The sequence below is a fragment of the Bos javanicus genome, chromosome 3 (genome assembly GCF_032452875.1).
Source record: "Bos javanicus breed banteng chromosome 3, ARS-OSU_banteng_1.0, whole genome shotgun sequence".
Classification (NCBI taxonomy): domain Eukaryota; kingdom Metazoa; phylum Chordata; class Mammalia; order Artiodactyla; family Bovidae; genus Bos; species Bos javanicus.
The window spans coordinates 8,963,138-8,984,078 of NC_083870.1; the positions used below are offsets into that span (position 1 = coordinate 8,963,138).

Consider the following 20,941-nt stretch of genomic DNA (forward strand, 5'->3'; position numbering starts at 1 on the left):
ACATAAGGAAGTGATTACGGGTTAGCCTGCTCTCTCTCTATTGATTCCATCTCATCGCATTCGGGTCACCTCTAACTCCCTCCTCCCTCTTCTCTTCTCCATGTAACACTGTGAACCTCTCTGGGTGACACTCATGCTGAAGAAACTTTTCATCTTTAACCTAGATGTTTTATCAATGGTGCTGTATAGAAGGAGAAGTTTTGAGACTACTGTAAAAATAAGACTGATAACTGGAAGCAGGAGGCTTAAGTCCAAACTTGACTCCAGGGAACATTAATTGACAGGAGCTCATCAAATGCCTCCATACCTACACTGAAACCAAGCACCACACAAGGGCCAACAAGTTCCAGGGCAAGACATACCAAGCAAATTCTCCAACAACACAGGAACACAGCCCTGAGCTCCAATATACAGGCTGCCCAAAGTCACCCCAAAACGATAGACATCTCATAACTCATTACTGGACACTTCATTGCACTCCAGAGAGAAGAAATACAGCTCCACCCACCAGAACACCGACACAAACTTCCCTAACCAAGAAACCTTGACAAGCCACCTGTACAAACCCACACACAGTGAGGAAACGCCACAATAAAGAGAACTCCGCGACTGCCAGAATACAGAAAGGACACCTCAAACTCAGCAATTTAAACAAGATGAAGAAACAGAGGAATACTCAGCAGGTAAAGGAACAGGATAAATGCCCACCAAACCAAACAAAAGAGGAAGAGATAGGGAATCTACCTGATAAAGAATTCCAAATACTGATAGTGAAATTGATCCAAAATCTTGAAATCAAAATGGAATCACAGATAAATAGCCTGGAGACAAGGATTGAGAAGATGCAAGAAAGGTTTAACAAGGACCTAGAAGAAATAAAAAAGAGTCAATATATGATGAATAATGCAATAAATGAGATCAAAAGCACTCTGGAGGCAACAAATAGTGGAATAACAGAGGCAGAAGATAGGATTAGTGAATTAGAAGATAGAATGGTAGAAATAAATGAATCAGAGAGGAAAAAAGAAAAACGAATTAAAAGAAAAGAGGACAATCTCAGAGACCTCCAGGACAATATTAAACGCTACAACATTCGAATCATAGGGGTCCCAGAAGAAGAAGACAAAAAGAAAGACCATGAGAAAATACTTGAGGAGATAATAGTTGAAAACTTCCCTAAAATGGGGAAGGAAATAATCACTCAAGTCCAAGAAACCCAGAGAGTGCCAAACAGGATAAACCCAAGGCGAAACACCCCAAGACACATATTAATCAAATTAACAAAGATCAAACACAAAGAACAAATATTAAAAGCAGCAAGGGAAAAACAACAAATAACACACAAGGGAATTCCCATAAGGATAACAGCTGATCTTTCAATAGAAACTCTCCGAACAAGGAGGGAATGGCAAGACATACTTAAAGTGATGAAAGAAAATAATCTACAGCCCAGATTACCATACCCAGCAAGGATCTCATTCAAATATGAAGGAGAAATCAAAAGCTTTACAGACAAGCAAAAGCTGAGAAAATTCAGCACCACCAAACCAGCTCTCCAACAAATACTAAAGGATATTCTTTAGACAGGAAACACAAAAAGGGTGTATAAATTCGAACCCAAAACAATAAAGTAAATGGCAATGGGATCATACTTATCAATAATTACCTTAAACGTAAATGGGTTGAATGCCCCAACCAAAAGACAAAGACTGGCTGAATGGATACAAAAACAAGACCCCTACATATATTGTCTACAAGAGACCCACCTCAAAACAGGGGACACATACAGACTGAAAGTGAAGGGCTGGAAAAAGATTTTCCATGCAAATAGGGACCAAAAGAAAGCAGGAGTAGCAATACTCATATCAGATAGAATAGACTTTAAAACAAAGGCTGTGAAAAGAGACAAAGAAGGTCATTACATAATGATCAAAGGATCAATCCAAGAAGAAGATATAACAATTATAAATATATATGCACCCAACATAGGAGCACCGCAATATGTAAGACAAATGCTAACAAGTATGAAAGGAGAAATTAACAATAACACAATAATAGTGGGAGACTTTAATACCCCACTCACACCTATGGATAGATCAACTAAACAGAAAATTAACAAGGAAATACAAACTTTAAATGATACAATAGACCAGTTAAACTTAATTGATATCTATAGGACATTTCATCCCAAAACAATGAATTTCACTTTTTCCTCAAGCACACACGGAACCTTCTCCAGGATAGATCATATCCTGGGCCATAAATCTAGCCTTGGTAAATTCAGAAAAATTGAAATCATTCCAAGCATCTTTTCTGCCCACAATGCAGTAAGATTAGGTCTCAATTACAGGAGAAAAACTATTAAAAATTCCAACATATGGAGGCTGAACAACACGCTGTTGAATAACCAACAAATCACAGAAGAAATAAAAAAAGAAATCAAAATTTCCATAGAAACGAATGAAAATGAAAACACAACAACCCAAAACCTGTGGGACACTGTAAAAGCAGTCCTAAGGGGAAAGTTCATAGCAATACAGGCATACTTCAAGAAACAAGAAAAAAGTCAAATAAATAATCTAACTCTACACCTAAAGCAACTAGAAAAGGAAGAAATGAAGAACCCCAGGGTTAGCAGAAGGAAAGAAATCTTAAAAATTAGGGCAGAAATAAATGCAAAAGAAACAAAAGAGACCATAGCAAAAATCAACAAAGCCAAAAGCTGGTTCTTTGAAAGGATAAATAAAATGGACAAACCATTAGCCAGACTCATCAAGAAACAAAGGGAGAAAAGTCAAATCAATAAAATTAGAAATGAAAATGGAGAGATCACAACAGACAACACAGAAATACAAAGGATCATAAGAGACTACTATCAGCAATTATATGCAATAAAATGGACAGCGTGGAAGAAATGGACAAATTCTTAGAAAAGTACAACTTTCCAAAACTGGACCAGGAAGAAATAGAAAATCTTAACAGACCCATCACAGGCATGGAAATTGAAACTGTAATCAGAAATCTTCCAGCAAACAAAAGCCCAGGTCCAGAAGGCTTCAGAGCTGAATTCTATGAAAAATTTAGAGAAGAGCTGACACCTATCCTACTCAAACTCTTCCAGAAAATTGCAGAGGAAGGTAAACTTCCAAACTCATTCTATGAGGCCACCATCACCCTAATACCAAAACCTGACAAAGATCCCACAAAAAAAGAAAACTACAGGCCAATATCACTGGTGAACATAGACGCAAAAATTCTTAACAAAATCTAGCAATCAGAATCCAACAACACATTAAAAAGATCATACACCATGACCAAGTGGGCTTTATCCCAGGGATGCAAGGATTCTTCAATATCTGCAAATTAATCAATGTAATACAACACATTAACAAATTGAAAAATAAAAACCATATGATTATCTCAATAGATGCAGAGAAAGCCTTTGACAAAATTTAACATCCATTTATGATAAAAACTCTCCAGAGAGCAGGAATAGAAGGAACATACCTCAACATAAGAAAAGCTGTATATGACAAACCCACAGCAAGCATTATCCTCAATGGTGAAAAATTGAAAGCATTTCCTCTAAAGTCAGGAACAAGACAAGGGTGCCAACTTTCACCATTACTATTCAACATAGTTTTGGAAGTTTTGGCCACAGCAATCAGAGCAGAAAAAGAAATAAAAGGAATCCAAACTGGAAAGGAAGAAGTAAAACTCTCACTGTTTGCAAATGACATGATCGTCTACATAGAAAACTCTAAAGACTCCACCAGAAAATTACTAGAGCTAATCAATGAATATAGTAAAGTTGCAGGATATAAAATCAACACACAGAAATCCCTTGCATTCCTATACACTAATAATGAGAAAACAGAAAGAGAAATTAAGGGAACAATTCAATTCACCATTGCAAGGAAAAGAATAAAATACTTAGGAATATATCTACCTAAAGAAACTAAAGACCTATATATAGAAAACTATAAAGCACTGGTGAAAGAAATCAAAGAGGACACTAATAGATGGAGAAATATAACTATGTTCATGGATTGAAAGAATCAATATAGTGAAAATGAGTATACTACCCAAAGCAATTTATAGATTCAATGCAATCCCTATCAAGCTACCAACGGTATTCTTCACAGAGCTAGAACAAATAATTTCACAATTTGTATGGAACTACAAAAAACCTCGAATAGCCAAAGCAATCTTGAGAAAGAAGAATGGAACTGGAGGAATCAACCTGCCTGACTTCAGGCTCTACTACAAAGCCACAGTCATCAAGACAGTATGGTGCTGGCACAAAGACAGAAATATAGAGCAATGGAACAACATAGAAAGCCCAGAGATAAATGCACACACATATGGACACCTTATCTTTGACAAAGAAGGCAAGAATATACAATGGATTAAAGACAATCTCTTTAACAAGTGGTGCTGGGAAAACTGGTCAACCACTTGTAAAAGAATGAAACTAGAACACTTTCTAACACCATACACAAAAATAAACTCAAAATGGATTAAAGATCTAACTGTAAAACCAGAAACTATAAAACTCTTAGAGGAGAACATAGGCAAAACACTCTCCGACATACATCACAGCAGGATCCTCTATGACCCACCTCCCAGAATATTGGAAATAAAAGCAAAAATAAACAAATGGGACCTAATTAAACTTAAAAGCTTCTGCACATCAAAGGAAACTATAAGCAAGGTGAAAAGACAGCCTTCAGAATGGGAGAAAATAATAGCAAATGAAGCAACTGACAAACAACTAATCTCAAAAATATACAAGCAACTCCTACAACTCAATTCCAGAAAAATAAATGACCCAATCAAATAATGGGCCAAAGGACTAAATAGACATTTCTCCAAAGAAGACATACAGATGGCTAACAAACACATGAAAAGATGCTCAACATCACTCATTATCAGAGAAATGCAAATCAAAACCACAATGAGGGACCATTTCACACCAGTCAGAATGGCTGCAATCCAAAAGTCTATAAGCAATCAATGCTGGAGAGGGTGTGGAGAAAAGGGAACCCTCTTACACTGTTGGTGGGAATGCAAACTAGTACAGCCACTATGGAGAACAGTGTGGAGATTCCTTAAAAAACTGGGAATAGAACTGCCTTATGATCCAGCAATCCCACTGTTGGGCATACACACTGAGGAAACCAGAATTGAGAGAGACATGTGTACCCCAATGTTCATCGCAACGTTGTTTATAATAGCCAGGACATGGAAGCAGCCTATATGTCCATCAGCAGATGAATGGATAAGAAAGCTGTGGTACATATACACAATGGAGTATTACTCAACCATTAAAAAGAATACATTTGAATCAGTTCTAACGAGGTGGATGAAACTGGAGCCTATTATACAGAGTGAAATAAGCCAGAAAGAAAAACAGCAATACAGTATATTAACGCATATATATGGAATTTAGAAAGATGGTAACAATAACCCTGTGTACGAGACAGCAAAAGAGACACTGATGTATAGAACGGTCTTATGGACTCTGTGGGAGAGGGAGAGGGTGGGAAGATTTGGGAGAATGGCATTGAAACATGTAAAATATCATGTATGAAACGAGTTGCCAGTCCAGGTTTGATGCACGATACTGGATGCTTGGGGCTGGTGCACTGGGACGACCCAGAGGGAGGGTATGGGGAAGGAGGAGGGAGGAAGGTTCAGGATGAGGGACACATATATACCTGTGGCGGATTCATTTCGATATTTGGCAAAACTAATACAATATTATAAAGTTTAAAAATAAAATAAAAAAAATAAAAACAAAAAAACAAAACAAAACAAAACTTGAAATATAAAAAAAAATAGAAAGCAGTGGTCATATACACAATGGAGTATTACTCAGCCATTAAAAAGAATACATATGAATCAGTTCTAATGAGATGGATGAAACTGAAGACTATTACACAGAGTGAAGTAAGCCAGAAAGAAAAACACCAATACAGTATACTAACGCATATATATGGAATTTAGAAAGATGGTAACAATAACCCTGTGTACGAGACAGCAAAAGAGACACTGATGTATAGAACAGTCTTTTGGACTCTGTGGGAGAGGGAGAGGGTGGGATGATTTGGGAGAATGGCATTGAAACATGTATAATATCATATATGAAACAAGTCCCCAGTCCAGGTTCGATGCACGATACTGGATGCTTGGGGCTGGTGCACTGGGACGACCCAGAGGGATGTTATGGGGAGGGAGGAGGGAGGAGGGTTCAGGATGGGGAACACATGTATACCTGTGGCAGATTCATTTTGATATATTGCAAAACCAATACAATGTTGTAAAGTTAAATAAAATAAAATTAATAAAAATATAAAGTCTCCCACTATTATTGTGTTACTGCTAGTGCCCTTGTCCCCATGGTGAGTCCCTGCCACCCCATGCCTCTGCAGGGTACCTTCCAATACTAGTATGCAGGTTGGTTCAGTCTTCTATGGAGTCACTGCTCTTTTCCCCTGGGTCTCAGTGTGCACAAGATTTTGTGTGTGCCCTCCAAGGGTCTCTTTTTTCCCCTCCCTTGTAGAAGTCTTGCAATAAATCTTGCTGGTCTTCAAAGTCAGATTCCCTATGGACTACTACTCCCATTGCTGGCCTTTCTTGGGGCTCAGAATCTTCATAACAGTGGGAGAACCTCTGTGGTATAATTGTTCTGAGTTTGTGGGTCAAATATAGAACAGGTATGGGATTTGATTTTATTGTGATTGTGTCTCTCTTACCATTGAGATCTCAACTGAATCCTCACTGCAATGGAGAAGCCTTCCTAGACCCTTGCAAAATCCCCCTTTATAAGGTTGTCATAGTACCATGCACCTTTCTTTCATAGTAGTCATCACTGCTACAATGTTATTTGAGGAATAATTTGATTGTTGGCCTCTAAAAAGTGAAGTCCGTTTTCTCTCTCTGTTGCACCAGTGAAAGGGAAACTTCTCTATTTCCTTTTATGGACAACCAATACACCTGACACCAAATGTGTGGCCTTTTTTCCCCCACACCAAAAAATTGGCTTAAAGTTCAACATTCAGAGAACTAAGATCATGCCATCCGGTCTCATCACTGGCAAATAGATGGGTAAACAGGGGAAACAGTGGCTGACTTTATTTTTGGGGGCTCCAAAATCACTGCAGATGGTGACCACAGCCATGAAATTAAAAGACACTTACTCCTTGGAAGAAAGTTATGACTGCATATTAAAAAGCAGAGACATTACTTTGCCAACAAAAGTCTGTCTAGTCAAGGCTATGGTTTTTCTAGTAGTCATGTATGGATATGACCATTGGCCCATAAAGAAAGCTGAGTGCTGAAGAATTTATGCTTTTGAACTGTGGTGTTGGAGAAGACTCTTGAGAGTCCCTTGGACTGCAAGGAGATCCAACCAGTCCATTCTAAAGGATGCATGTTGATGTATTGCAAAACCAATACAATATTGTAAAGTAAAAAAATAATAATAATAAAATTAAAAAAAAAATAAAGGAGATCAAAGGAGGCTGTTCTTTGGAAAGAATGATGCTAAAGCTGAAACTCCAGTACTTTGGCCACCTGATGTGAAGAGTTGACTCATTGGAAAAGACTCTGATGCTGGGAGGGATTGGGGGCAGGAGAAGGGGACGACGGAGGATGAGATGGCTGGATGGCATGACCGACTCGATGGACGTGAGTTTGAGTGAACTCCGGGAGATGGTGATGGACAGGGAGGCCTGGCGTGCTGCGATTCATGGGGTCACAAAGAGTCGGACACGACTGAGCGACTGAACTGAACTGATAATCTATACGCATAAGATGGATGCATCTCCAAAGACATCTGCATAGACAAGGTGCTGCTGCTGCTGCTAAGTCGCTTCAGTCGTGTCCGATTCTCTGCGACCCCATAGACGGCAGCCCACCAGGTTCCCCCGTCCCTGGGATTCTCCAGGCAAGAACACTGGAGTGGGTTGCCATTTCCTTCTCCAATGCATGAAAGTGAAAAGTGAAAGTGAAGTCGCTCAGTCGTGTCCGACTCTTAGCAACCCCATGGACTGCAGCCTACCAGGCACCTCTGTCCATGGGATTTTCCAGGCAAGAGTACTGGAGTGGGGTGCCATTGCCTTCAGTAGTGAATTATTGTGACTCCTTACACTTTGACTTTTCACTCTCATGCATTGGGGAAGGAAATGGCAACCCACTCCAGTGTTATTGCCTGGAGAATCCCAGGGGTGGCCGAGCCTGGTGGGCTGCCGTCTAGAGGGTCACACAGAGTCAGACACGACTGAAGCGACTTAGCAGCAGCAGCAGTAACAGGATTTAGAAAGGAATATTATCTTCTAAGGAGTGATATGGCTGGTCCCAGAAAGAGAAAATTTTATCTTTATGGTTGATCTCAGCCATTGGTTAGATCTGGTTAACACATAATGCAGCAGCAGGATGCACACTAGAGGTGGGGGGCGGACTGTGAGGGGATGAGAAGTTCAAAGGACAGAGGAAAAAGTATATGCTTAGTTTTCTTCTTGTCTTGCCTTAAAATGTGAATTTTTATTTCATCACTGGTTTATTATAAAAGATACATTTCAGGAACAAACAAATGGAAGAGATGGACAGAGCAAAGTATGTAAGAAAGAGTGTGAAGCTTCCATGTCCTCTCCAGGCTCACCACCCTCCCAGAACCTCCATGTGTTCACTAGCCGGGAAGCTCTCTGTACCCTCTTGGTTGGCAATTTTTTTAAAAATAGAGGCTTCATCATGTAGGCATGATTGATTAAATTGTTGAACATTGGTGACAGAATTCTGTCTCTAGCCCCTCTCCCATCCCTGGAGATTGGAGGTGGGTGGGTAGGAGAACTGGGGGATGATAGGCCTGAAATTCCAACCCTCTAACCATGTGGTTGGTTACCCTGGTGACTAGCTAAAGTCCTGAGACTATCCAGGAACTTCAGTCATATGATTATAATAAGATCAGTCATCTTATTACACACACACACACACACACACACAGCCTATCACTTTGAAGATTTCAAGGGTTTTTGGAGCTGTGTATAAGGAAGTGGGAGAACAACATATATTTTTTATTATATCACAATATCACAGCTTCTCACATTAGAATATAACCACTCTGATGGCAGAGACCTCTGCTTTGGGCTCACTGCTTTATTTTGTGTTCAGCACAGTTCCTGGCACTGTGTGATGCTCAATAAGTCCTGCTGAATGAGTAAATAATGAAGGCATGCGTGAATGAATAAATATCTGCCTGAAATGGTATAGATGCATTTCTTGTATTTCTATTTCCACTTGAGCACCTGTGATCTACAGCTCACAAGCCCTAAACTACACAGCTTTGGGGGCTGCAAGTGTTGGACCTTGATGTAAAAGGTGATTTCCTGTCCTTATCAGCTGGTGATTTCCTTTGCCTGCCGGTTGAACTCTTGAGGTGAGGTGTCTTTCTGCATCTGGCCTTGGGAAAGATCTTGCATGTTGGGATTCCAGATCTATTGGCATCCCTGGGCCCAATTTCAGCTCTGGTGGGAAAGAAAAAGAAGAAGTAGGGAGGGTAATTCTAACTGTTTCAGCACGTGAACTGGCTTAGAGGAGAGAGAGTGTGGGGGAACGGATGCAGTTACTATTCTCCCCCTGCTAATCGTCACCCCTTCTGAAGCTCCTCCAACCTCAAGCCGCCCTCTCATAACCTTTTCCTCTGATGAGTGTGGAGGGGCTTCTTCCCACCCATCCTCCTTCTGAGAAGGCACTTTCCATCTTCCGCCATCTCATCCCCAGTAGGTGGGTCTCAGACTTTCCCTTGCCCCTCACAGTGGGTAACACTTCTGTTTTTCCTCACTGAATGTTTATTTAAAATTTCTTCCACTCCATTATGTAATATGTGCCTTCTCATTAAAGAACATTTGAACAATGAAGACAAGCAGAAGAAAATGATGCTACCTACCACCCCTCCCCTCAAAAGACTGTTAATATTTTGATGGTTTTTTTCTGATGAAACAAATTCATACTTTATGGCAAGAAAAAAAATTACTTAAACATAAAATTTTTCTTTGCCCACTTGGGGCTTCTCCTTCCCCCTTACTGTGTATTATGCATCTGCAAAACCAGACCTCCTAAGGAATAACGCTTCTTTTTAATATTATAAAGCATCATAACTCCTTAGGAGATAGTCTTCCTTCTTAATCTTTTAAGGGGTCAGGACCTATGACTCACTTACTTGCTTTGTATGCATAGATCTGGATTGAGTAAACTGTCAATAAGCCATCATTTGACTATAACCGTTTATCTCAAAATCATATGTAACTGTGGTTTGACTTCTACAAGGGATGAACAGTCCTCAGAACTTTCTTAAAGAGCATCTCCTGGGTTATAATTCTCAGTTGGCATGAATAAAATTTTCTATTTCTTAGGTCAACTATTGATTAATTTTTTCATTGACACAATTTTTTTGCATAGGCGGCCTTTTAAAATGCAATTGTAATCATACAACATATTAAAATTTGCATTCTACTTTTTATACTTGTGATGTTGTAAGGGAGGAAACCCAATCTTCTACTCTCTCTCTTTCTAGGTTCTGTGACTGAGACCCTCCCCTTAATCAAAGATTAACAAGAGAAAAATAGAAGTGTAATAACAAGTATACCTCTATATACATGTGAGATACCTAGGAAAACTAAGTAACACCCCCTGCCCCCAACATGGCCCCTTCCATCTCCACCTCTAGCTAAAGAGAAAAGATAATGTGAAGGGCAGTCATGGGAGGTTTGGGCAAAGCACAGTAATGCATGGTTGTTATGCAGTTTCAGATCACTGCCTTCTTGCCTGGATGGGAGGGGAGTTTGGGGGAGAATGGATACATTCCCTGAATGTGTCCCTTCCCTGTTCACCTGAAACTATCACAACATCGTGTGTTAATCGGCTATGCTGCTGCTGCTGCTAAGTCGCTTCAGTCGTGTCTGACTCTGTGCGACCCCACAGACCGCAGCCCACCAGGCTCCCCCGTCCCTGGGATTCTCCAGGCAAGAACACTGGAGTGGGTTGCCATTTCCTTCAATGCATGAAAGTGAAAAGTGAAAGTGAAGTTGCTCAGTCGTGTCCGACTCTTAGCCACCCCATGGACTGCAGCCTACCAGGCTCCTCTGTCCATGGGATTTTCCAGGCAACAGTACTGGACTCTATTACAAATGAAAAGTTAAAAAAATTAAAGAATCAACTATGAGTAACATGTTATTTTATTGGACAGAGAGGTTTACTGGTATTTGAAACTGTTGTCTGCTCGTCTGTCACATGCCCGTGGGTGGCCCTATTCACAGGGAAGTCCAGGCTCTGGTTTAAACTTGATCCTTCCTTGCTTTTCTCTCCATGATTCTGGAGTCAGAATGAGGAGGCTGTTTTGGGGAAACCAAGATTGAAGGATCCGTGAGGGTGGTAAGATGGAGATGTACATTGGTGGTTCAGGGGAACTTTCCAGAGCCAAGTCACAACATTACACTGTTTGGGGAGTAGTCCTAAAAACTAATGTTGTCATGGTTCCGTCTTAGTTTTACCAGCTGGATGTGAATGAAGCTTCATTGTCATATACTTATTGTGTTTGCTTAGATCTTTGGCTAACCAACGTTTTTTCATGACTTTCTGACAGCTATTTTTGTTCAATAATGAATAATGAAGTGAGATTTACTGTAAAAAATAAATCACCGCCTTTTCCATTGATAAGAGTTTTTAGAGATTTAGTCACCCTCCTCTTCCTGGTACAAAGAGGAGACACCCTTCACATGGAGATTTCCTTTATAAATATAAATGTCCCTTACAAAAGGATAACGTCTGCTTGGTTTTCAGAGCTTCTCCTGTGTCTGCTGTTTCTTAAAAATAAACAGCTCAAGGAAATTCCCTGGTGGTCCAGTGGTTAGGACGCTAGACGTTCACTGCCAAGGGCCAGGGTTCAATTCCTGATCAAGGAACAAATATCCTACAAGCTGTGTGGTGTGGCCAAAACAAACAACACACACACACACACACACACACACACACACACATACAGCAAATCAGCTCAAAGTAATCATGCTCAAGAGGCGTAATTTTGGGTGGTAAAGTTGGTTATCCTTTATAACATTTTCTAGTTTTATAGTGCATAATTCTCTATTGTAAGTTTTAAAAATTACTGATTCAATTTCATTACTGGTAATTTATCTGTTCACTGAGTGACCGAACAACAACAGCAGCAACAGAAATTGATCTGTTCATATCTTCTACTTCCTGGTTCAGTTTTGGGAGATTTTCCTTGTCCATTTCTTTCTAGGTTGGTCACTTTGCTGTCATATGGTTATTCACACTAGTTTCTTATGATCCTTTATATTTCTGTGGTGTCATTTGTAACTTCTCCCTTTTTCAGTTCTGATTTTATTGATCTTGGCCCTTTCTCTTTTTTTCTTGGTAAGTCTGGCTAAAGGTTATCAATTTCATTTATCTTTTCAAAGAACCAGCTTTTTTTCCCTCTTTCTTTCTTTTTTTAAAAATTTTAATTGGAGGCTAATTACAATATTGTGGTGGTTTATGCCATACATTCACATGAATTATCCATGGATGTACATGTGTTCCCCATCCTGAACCCTCCTCCCACCTCCCTCCCCATCCCATCCCTCAGGGTCATCCCCGTGCACCAGCCCTGAGCACCCTGTCTCATGCATCGAACCTGGACTGGTGATCTATTTCACATATGATAATATACGGGTTTCAATGCTATTCTCTCAAATCATCTCACCCTCACCTTCTCCCACAGAGTCAAAAGTCTGTTCTTTACATCTGTGTCTCTTTTTTTGTCTCACATATAGGGTCATCATTACCATCTTTCTAAATTCTATATATATGTGTTAATATACTGTATTGGTGTTTTTCTTCATGACTTACTTTGCTCTATATAATAGGCTCCAGTTTCATCCACCTCATTAGAACTGATTCAAATGCGTTCTTTTTAATAGCTGAGTAATATTCCATTGTGTATATGTACCACAGCTTTCTTATCCATTTGTCTGCTGATGGACATCTAGGTTGCTTCCATGTCCTGGCTATTGTAAACAGTGCTGCAATGAACATTGGAGTACACGTGTCTCTTTCAATTCTGGATTCCTTGGTGTGCGTGCCCAGCAGTGGGATTGCTGGGTCATATGGCAGTTCTATTTCCAGTTTTTTAAGGAATGTCCACACTGTTCTCCATAGTGGCTGTACTAGTTCGCATTCCCACCAACAGTGTAAGAGGATTCCCTTTTCTCCACACCCTCTCCAGCATTTATTGTTTGTAGACTTTTGGATAGCAGCCATTCTGACCAGCATGAGATAGTACCTCATTGTGGTTATAATTTGCATTTCTCTGATAATGAGTGACGTTGAGCATCTTTTCATGTGTTTGTTAGCCATTTGTATGTCTTCTTTGGAGAAATGTCTGTTTAATTCTTTGGCCCAGTTTTTGACTGGGTCACTTATTTTTCTGGAATTGAGCTGCATGAGCTGCTTGTATGTTTTTGAGAGTAATTCTTTGTCAATTACTTTGTTTGCTATTATTTTCTCCCATTCTGAAGGCTGTCTTTAAACCTGTCTTATAGTTTCTTTTGTTGTACAAAAGCTTTTAAGTTTAATTAGGTCCCATTTGTTTATTTTTGCTTTTATTTCCATTACTCTGGGAGGTGGGTCATAGAGGATCCTACTGTGATTTATGTCAGAGAATTTTTGGCCTATGTTTTCCTCTAAGAGTTTTATAGTTTCTGGTTTTACAGTTAGATCTTTAATCCATTTTGAGTTTATTTTTGTGTATGGTGTTAGAAAGTGTTCTAGTTTCATTCTTTTACAAGTGGTTGACCAGTTTTCCCAACACCACTTATTAAAGAGATTGTCTTTTCTTCATTGTATATTCTTGCCTTCTTTGTCAAAGATAAGGTGTCCATAGGTGCATGGATTTATCTCTGGGCTTTCTATTTTGTTCTATTTATCTATGTTTCTGTCTTTGTGCCAGTACCATACTGTCTTGATGACTGTTGCTTTGTAGTATAGCCTGAAGTCAGGCAGGTTGATGCCTCCAGTTCCATTCTTCTTTCTCAAGATTGCTTTGACTATCTGAGGTTTTTTATAATTCCATATGAATTGTGAAATTATTTGAAAGAACCATCTTTTAATTTCATTGATTTTTTTTTCTATTGTGTTTTAGTCTATATTTTATTTATTTCTGCTCTGATCTTTATGATTTATTTTCCTTCTATTTACTTTGGGGTTTTTTTTTTGTTGTTGTTCTTCTTTCTCTAGTTTATAATCCTTAATTCCTAATGTAAACATTCATATATCTTTCCCTTGTGGTCAGACTCTTAGGTGTTTTCCAGAACTTCACCATCACACATGGCAAAATAACACGTTTCTGTAGGTAAGCCTTACATTCCTTTTTGAGATGAGATAACCCTCAATCCAACTTCTTCAAGAAGCATTGTTTTTAAGTTCTTTTAACACTTGGTCGGGGGAGAGATTAATTCCCATTTCCTCCCTCTCTTCCTGCTCCTTTTTGCTGTAAGTCAGTGTTAAAATAAATTTCTTGGTTCAAGATGGAGCTGCTTCAGCCCAGGATGTCAAGTGAGCAAAGTGAAACTCAGATAACTTGTGTCTCTCCAAATGTTTCCCTTGATCAGAAATGCAGTATATCTGGTCAGCCAATCCCCAAAGGCCAAGCCAGCTTTGGGTCTTCTCAGCCTAAAGAAGGTTGATGATGTGGCTCCAGCCAATCAGATATTTTCTGTTTCCTTGTTCTTTATTGTTTATCCTATAAAAGTGTCCTGTCTCCTGCCCAATTTGCAGTTCTCCAAATGGAGACTGTACACTTGATGAAGTGTTTGTTTGTATCACCTAAGCTGTTCATTTTTTAATGCCAGTAAACAGGACTAGAATAGGCCACCTTAGAATGTGCCACTTTGGCAGGTGAATTATTTTGTGTTGAAGTCAACTAAGTTTCAGCCATCCAGGAAAAACTTTTTACCACCCCTTAAAATTGCCTAAAATAATTTAGAAATGTGGTCTGTACCTGAAAGAGGGTTATTACCAGAGACAGCTTTTTCATCTGAGACACTTATCTGTATAGCAGGCAAATATCTGTTAACCAAGTATTTGCTCTTCTCATCTTCATGTGAGCTGTCTTCTACCCCTATGAAGTCCTAGCTCCCCATTTCTTTTATTAGCTTAGGATGGTATATAAGCCTTAATTGCCTGACTGCCTTTGAGTCTCATATTCCTATGGGTCTCCTGTACATATAAAATTAAATTTGTTTTTGTCTTGTAACTCTGTCTTCCATTGATCTAATTATCCCAGCCAATAAACCTAAAAGATAAAAAGAGGAATTTTTTTCTCTCCTACAATAGACATCTCTCTTTTAAGGGCTGAGCATTCACTTTAATGCTTCTGTTATCTTATCCTGAGTTGACTTTTGGGAAATTAACCATTTTTTTTTTAAGTACTATTGTCTTTGCTAAGCATCAGTACCATATATGAATCTGACTACAGACCAAGAGCTTGTTTCATATAATCCCCGCCATTGGAAGCCCTGTAAGGGTTTTAGAGATAAGAAGCTAGAGGCTCATGGAACCCAAGTCTTTGGTGAGAGTTGCTCTGCTACTAAGTGCTCTCAACCCCAGGCCTGCCTGTCTCCAAAGCTATGTCATTTCCTCCATCTAAAGCTGGGAAGAGGGGGATTCACCCTTCTCAAGCTTTGAACCACATCTTCCTCGGCAGTGGCTAATAGGTGGTGGAGAGGGCTTTGCTTTTTTTCTAGCCTTAGTTGCACTCTGAAGTGTGGAACTTTAGCAGGTCTCCTAGTTTGGTTTCAGTTTCAACATCTGCAAACTGAATACCCCAGAATAGCTTGCCTCATAGAAGTCATATGAGGACCCAATGAGACAAAATTTATGTGGAAGTAACTGGCCCTTAGTGAGGGATTGTTGGGTGAGGAAGCGTGGGGAGAGAGGGGAGTCTAAGAAGACTCACTTGTTGAGAGGTTTAGGTGGGTGTAAAATGCTAGTGGAATCTCAATGACACATTTTCTCCAGTGGAGTCAGGCAAACACCCTGAGAGGTTGTCATCTCAGTCTAGGGAATACTGTAAGGTAGTATTTTTTCCAGTTAGAATAATGGAGTCACACTCTTGCCTAAAGACCCACCTGACTTTCGACTGAAGGAGAGAGAACAGCCCAGCTCAGAGAATAAAGTATCAACATTTTAACTAAAGACAAAATCAGTATTACTAATCTTTCCTCTTCCTTTGGTCTACAATCTGCCTTGGCAAGACATGCATTTATTTAAAATTTTGATATTTTGTCCATCACAGTGATGGGACTGAGAGCAAGCCACCTTAAGATGTGCAACTGTGTCCAGCAGAGTATTTTAAGCTGAAAATTAATCATCAGTTAAGGAGGTTAGTCATCAGTTAGGTCTATTAAACTGTAACTTGTCTTCTGATCAAACTTGCTTTAATTGTTTTTACAAAAACTTCCATGTCCTTCAAGCATCATGCAGCCTAAATAAAATGTTTGCCCTAATTGTTTTTTAGGAACTTGGAGTCAGCTGTTCAGTTGGAGATTGAGACAGTTAAGACTGATTAAGATCTCTGGTTCTCCAACTGGGCATGCATGAGTATCCTCTTGATGACATTTTAACATTCAGTTCAGTTCAGTTAAGTTGCTCAGTCATGTCCGACTCTTTGTGACCCCATGAATCGCAGGACGCCAGGCCTCCCTGTCCATCACCAACTCCTGGAGTTCACTCAGACTCACATCCATCAACTCAGTGATGCCATCCAGCCATCTCATCCTCTGTCATCCCCTTCTCCTACCCCCAATCCTTCCCAGCATCAGAGTCTTTTCCAATGAGTCAACTCTTCACATGAGGTGGCCAAAGTACTGGAGTTTCAGCTTTAGCATCATTCCTTCCAAAGAAATCCCAGGGCTGATCTCCTTCAGAATGGACTGGTTGGATCTCCTTGCAGTCCAAAGGACTCTCAAGAGTCTTCTCCAACACCACAGCTCAAAAGCATCAATTCTTCAGTACTCAGCCTTCTTCACAGTCCAACTCTCCCATCCATACATGACCACAGGAAAAACCATAGCCTTGATTAGACGGACCTTTGTTGGCAAAGTAATGTCTTTATTTTGAATATGCTATCAAGATTGCCGGGAGAAATATCAATAACCTCGGATATGCAGATGACACCACCCTTATGGCAGAAAGTGAAGAGGAACTCAAAAGCCTCTTGATGAAAGTGAAAGTGGAGAGTGAAAAAGTTGGCTTAAAGCTCAACATTCAGAAAACGAAGATCGTGGCATCTGGTCCCATCACTTCATGGGAAATAGATGGGGAAACAGTGGAAACAGTGTCAGACTTTATTTTTCTGGGCTCCAAAATCACTACAGATGGTGACTGCAGCCATGAACTTAAAAGACGCTTACTCCTTGGAAGGAAAGTTATGACCAACCTAGATAGCGTATTCAAAAGCAGAGACATTACTTTGACAACAAAGGTTCATCTAGTCAAGGCTATGGTTTTTCCAGTGGTCATGTATGGATGTGAGAGTTGGACTGTGAAGAAGGCTGAGTACCGAAGAATTGATGCTTTTGGACTGTGGTGTTGGAGAAGACTCTTGAGAGTCCTTTGGACTGCAAGGAGATCCAACCAGTCCATTCTGAAGGAGATCAGCCCTGGGATTTCTTTGGAAGGAATGATGCTAAAGCTGAAACTCCAGTACTTTGGCCACCTCATGTGAAGAGTTGACTCATTGGAAAAGACTCTGATGCTGGGAGGGATTGGGGGTAGGAGGAGAAGGGGACGACAGAGGATGAGATGGCTGGATGGCATCACTGACTTGATGGATGTGAGTCTGAGTGAACTCCGGGAGTTGGTGCTGGACAGGGAGGCCTGGCATGCTGTGATTTATGGGATCACAAAGAGTCGGACACGACTGAGCGACTTAACTGAACTGAACAGTGGTCCACTTGTAGTCCGCATTGAGAAACAGTTTGGTGAAGCAAGGTTCAATTCTGGCTGGAGGTGTAATTTTTAAAACGCGTGTGCTTAAAGAATGTAGCAAGAAGAGAGTAGCCTTTTTATCCAAAGCAAAGGCTGGTAAAAATCAAGGTGACTCCAAGAAAATGGCTCCTCCCCCAAAGGAGATATAAGAAGATAGTGAAGATGAGGAAATGTCAGAAGATGAAGATGATGAGAGGAGTAGAGAAGAGGTTGTTATCCCTCAGAAAAAAGGCAAGAAGGCTACCACAACTCCTGCAAAGAAGATGATGGTTTCCCCCCCAAAAAAGGTTGCAGTTGCCACACCAGCAAAGAAAGCAGCTGTCACCTCTGGCAAAAAAGGCAGCAGCTACACCAGCCAAGAAGACAGTTACACCTTCCAAAGCAGTGGTAACACCTGGCAAAAAGGGGGTCACCCCAGACAAAGCATTGGTAGCACCTCTGGTAAGAAGGGAGCAGCTTCCCCAGGCAAGGGAACAAAGAATGGCAAGAATGCCAAGAAAGAAGACAGTGATGTAGAACATGAAGATGACAGTGAAGAGGAAGAGGAAGATGATGAAGAGGAGGATAAGCCAGCCATGAGGAAGGCAGCTGCTGTTTTTGGTGCTGCTCCTGCCACAGATGATGAGGATGACGAGGATGACGATGAGGAGGAGGAGGAGGAGGAAGACGAAGATGACTCGAAGAGAGCTGTTCCTGTGAAGGCCAAGAGCGCTGCTGAAGATGAAGAAGAAGATGACGATGATGCTGATGATGAGGAGGACGATGATGAAGAGGAGGAGGATGATGAGGAAGAAAAGGAGGAGAAGGAGGAAGAAGAGGAGGAAGAGGATGACGATAATGAAGAGGAGGATGATGAAGAGGAGGAAGAGGAGGAGGAGGAGGAAGAGGAAGAAGAGCCTGTCAAAGAAGCACCTGGAAAACGAAAGAAGGAAATGGCCAAACAAAAAGCAGCTCCTGAAGCCAAGAAACACAGAACCAACTACGTCTTCCAATCTCTTTGTTGGAAACCTGAACTTCAATAAATCTGCTCCTGCATTGAAAACAGGTATCAGTGACCTTTTTGCTAAAAATGATCTTGCTGTTGTCGATGTCAGAATTGGTGTGTCTAGAAAGTTTGGCTATGTGGATTTTGAATCTGCTGAAGACCTGGAAAAAGCCTTGGAACTCAGTGGTTTAAAAGCCTTTGGCAATGAAATTAAACTAGAAAAACCGAAGGGAAACAGTAAGAAAGATAGAGATGCAAGAACACTTTTGGCTAAAAATCTGCCTTACAAAGTTACTCAGGATGAATTAAAAGAAGTGTTTGAAGATGCTGTGGAGATCAGATTAGTCAGCAAGGATGGAAAGAGTAAAGGGATTGCTTATATTGAATTTAAGACAGAAGCTGATACAGAAAAAACCTTGGGAGAAAAGCAAGGAACAGAGATAGATGGACGATCCAGGCGGATTCATGTTGATGTATGGCAAAACCAATACAATATTGTAAAGTAATTAGTCTCCAATTAAAATAAATAAATTTATATTAAAAAATAAAATAGAACATATTTAAAGGTCAAAGTCAAGACCATATAGATGGAAAGAATAGCACTTGCAGTGGTGAATCAAAAACCCTGGTTTTAAGCAACCTCTCCTATAGTGCAACAGAAGACAGTCTTCAGGAAGTATTTGAGAAGGCAACTCATATCAAGGTACCCCAGAACCAAAATGGCAAATCTAAAGGGTATGCATTTATAGAATTTGCTTCATTTGAAGATGCTAAAGAAGCTTTAAATTCATGTAATAAAAGGGAAATTGAGGGCAGAGCCATCAGACTGGAGTTGCAAGGACCCATGGGATCACCTAATGCAAGAAGCCAGCCATCCAAAACTGTTTGTCAAAGGTCTCTCTGAGGATAAAAACAGAAGAGACGTTAAAGGAGTTGTTTGATGGCTCTATTCGAGCAAGGATAGTCACTGACTGGGAGACTGGATGCTCCAAAGGGTTTGGTTTTGTAGACTTCAATAGCAAGGAAGATGCCAAAGCTGCCAAGGAGGCCATGGAAGATGGTGAAATCGATGGGAACAAAGTCACTTTGGACTGGGCCAAACCTAAGGGTGAAGGTGGCTTTGGTGGCCTAGGAGGAGGCAGAGGTGGCTTTGGAGGCCGAGGTGGTGGCAGAGGTGGCCAAGGTGGATTTGGTGGCAGAGGCCGGGGAGGCTTTGGAGGGCCAGGAGGCTTCCGAAGAGGCAGAGGAGGAGGAGGAAACCATAGCCACAAGGAAAGAAGATGAAGTTTGAATAGTTTCTTCTATCCCTGTCTCCTCTCTTTCTTCCATTAGAAAGAAAGGACTCTGGGGTTTTTACTGTGCTACCTGATCAATGACAGAGCATTCTGAGGACATTCCAAGACAGTATACAGCCCTGTGGTCTGCTTGGAAATCCATATAGATAACATTTCAAGGGAGATAACCCTGTTGGTGTTGACTGGATATTCATATAAACTTTTTAAAGAGATGAGTGATAGAGCTAATCCTTATCTGTAAGTTTTGAATTTATATTGTTTCTTCCCATGTACAAAACCACTTTTTTCCTATGGAGTTTTTTTTTTTTTTTTTGCATTGGGGGTGTAAAGGAAAGCAGAATATTTTATCATGATTTTTGCTTCAGCAATTTTGGGACAAATTAAAAGTCCTAGAACTCTGAAAAAAAAAGTAGTAATAAATACAATCACTTACAATATTTACCCTGTGAATATCACTCCACTGGGTGTGGTGTCTCAGAAAGGACACATCTATGAAGGGGAACTGGAGAAGGCAATGGCACCCCACTCCAGTACTCTTGCCTGGAAAATCCCATGGACGGAGGAGCCTGGTAGGCTGCAGTCCATGGGGTTGCTAAGAGTTGGACATGACTGA

General features: G+C 40.4%; 1 pseudogene; it reads left to right on the forward strand.

The window, feature by feature from the left end:
* The first annotated feature begins 8,891 nt into the window (after positions 1–8,891).
* LOC133245066 (nucleolin-like) lies at positions 8,892–20,343 on the forward strand (annotated as a pseudogene).
* Positions 20,344–20,941: the final 598 nt, after the last annotated feature.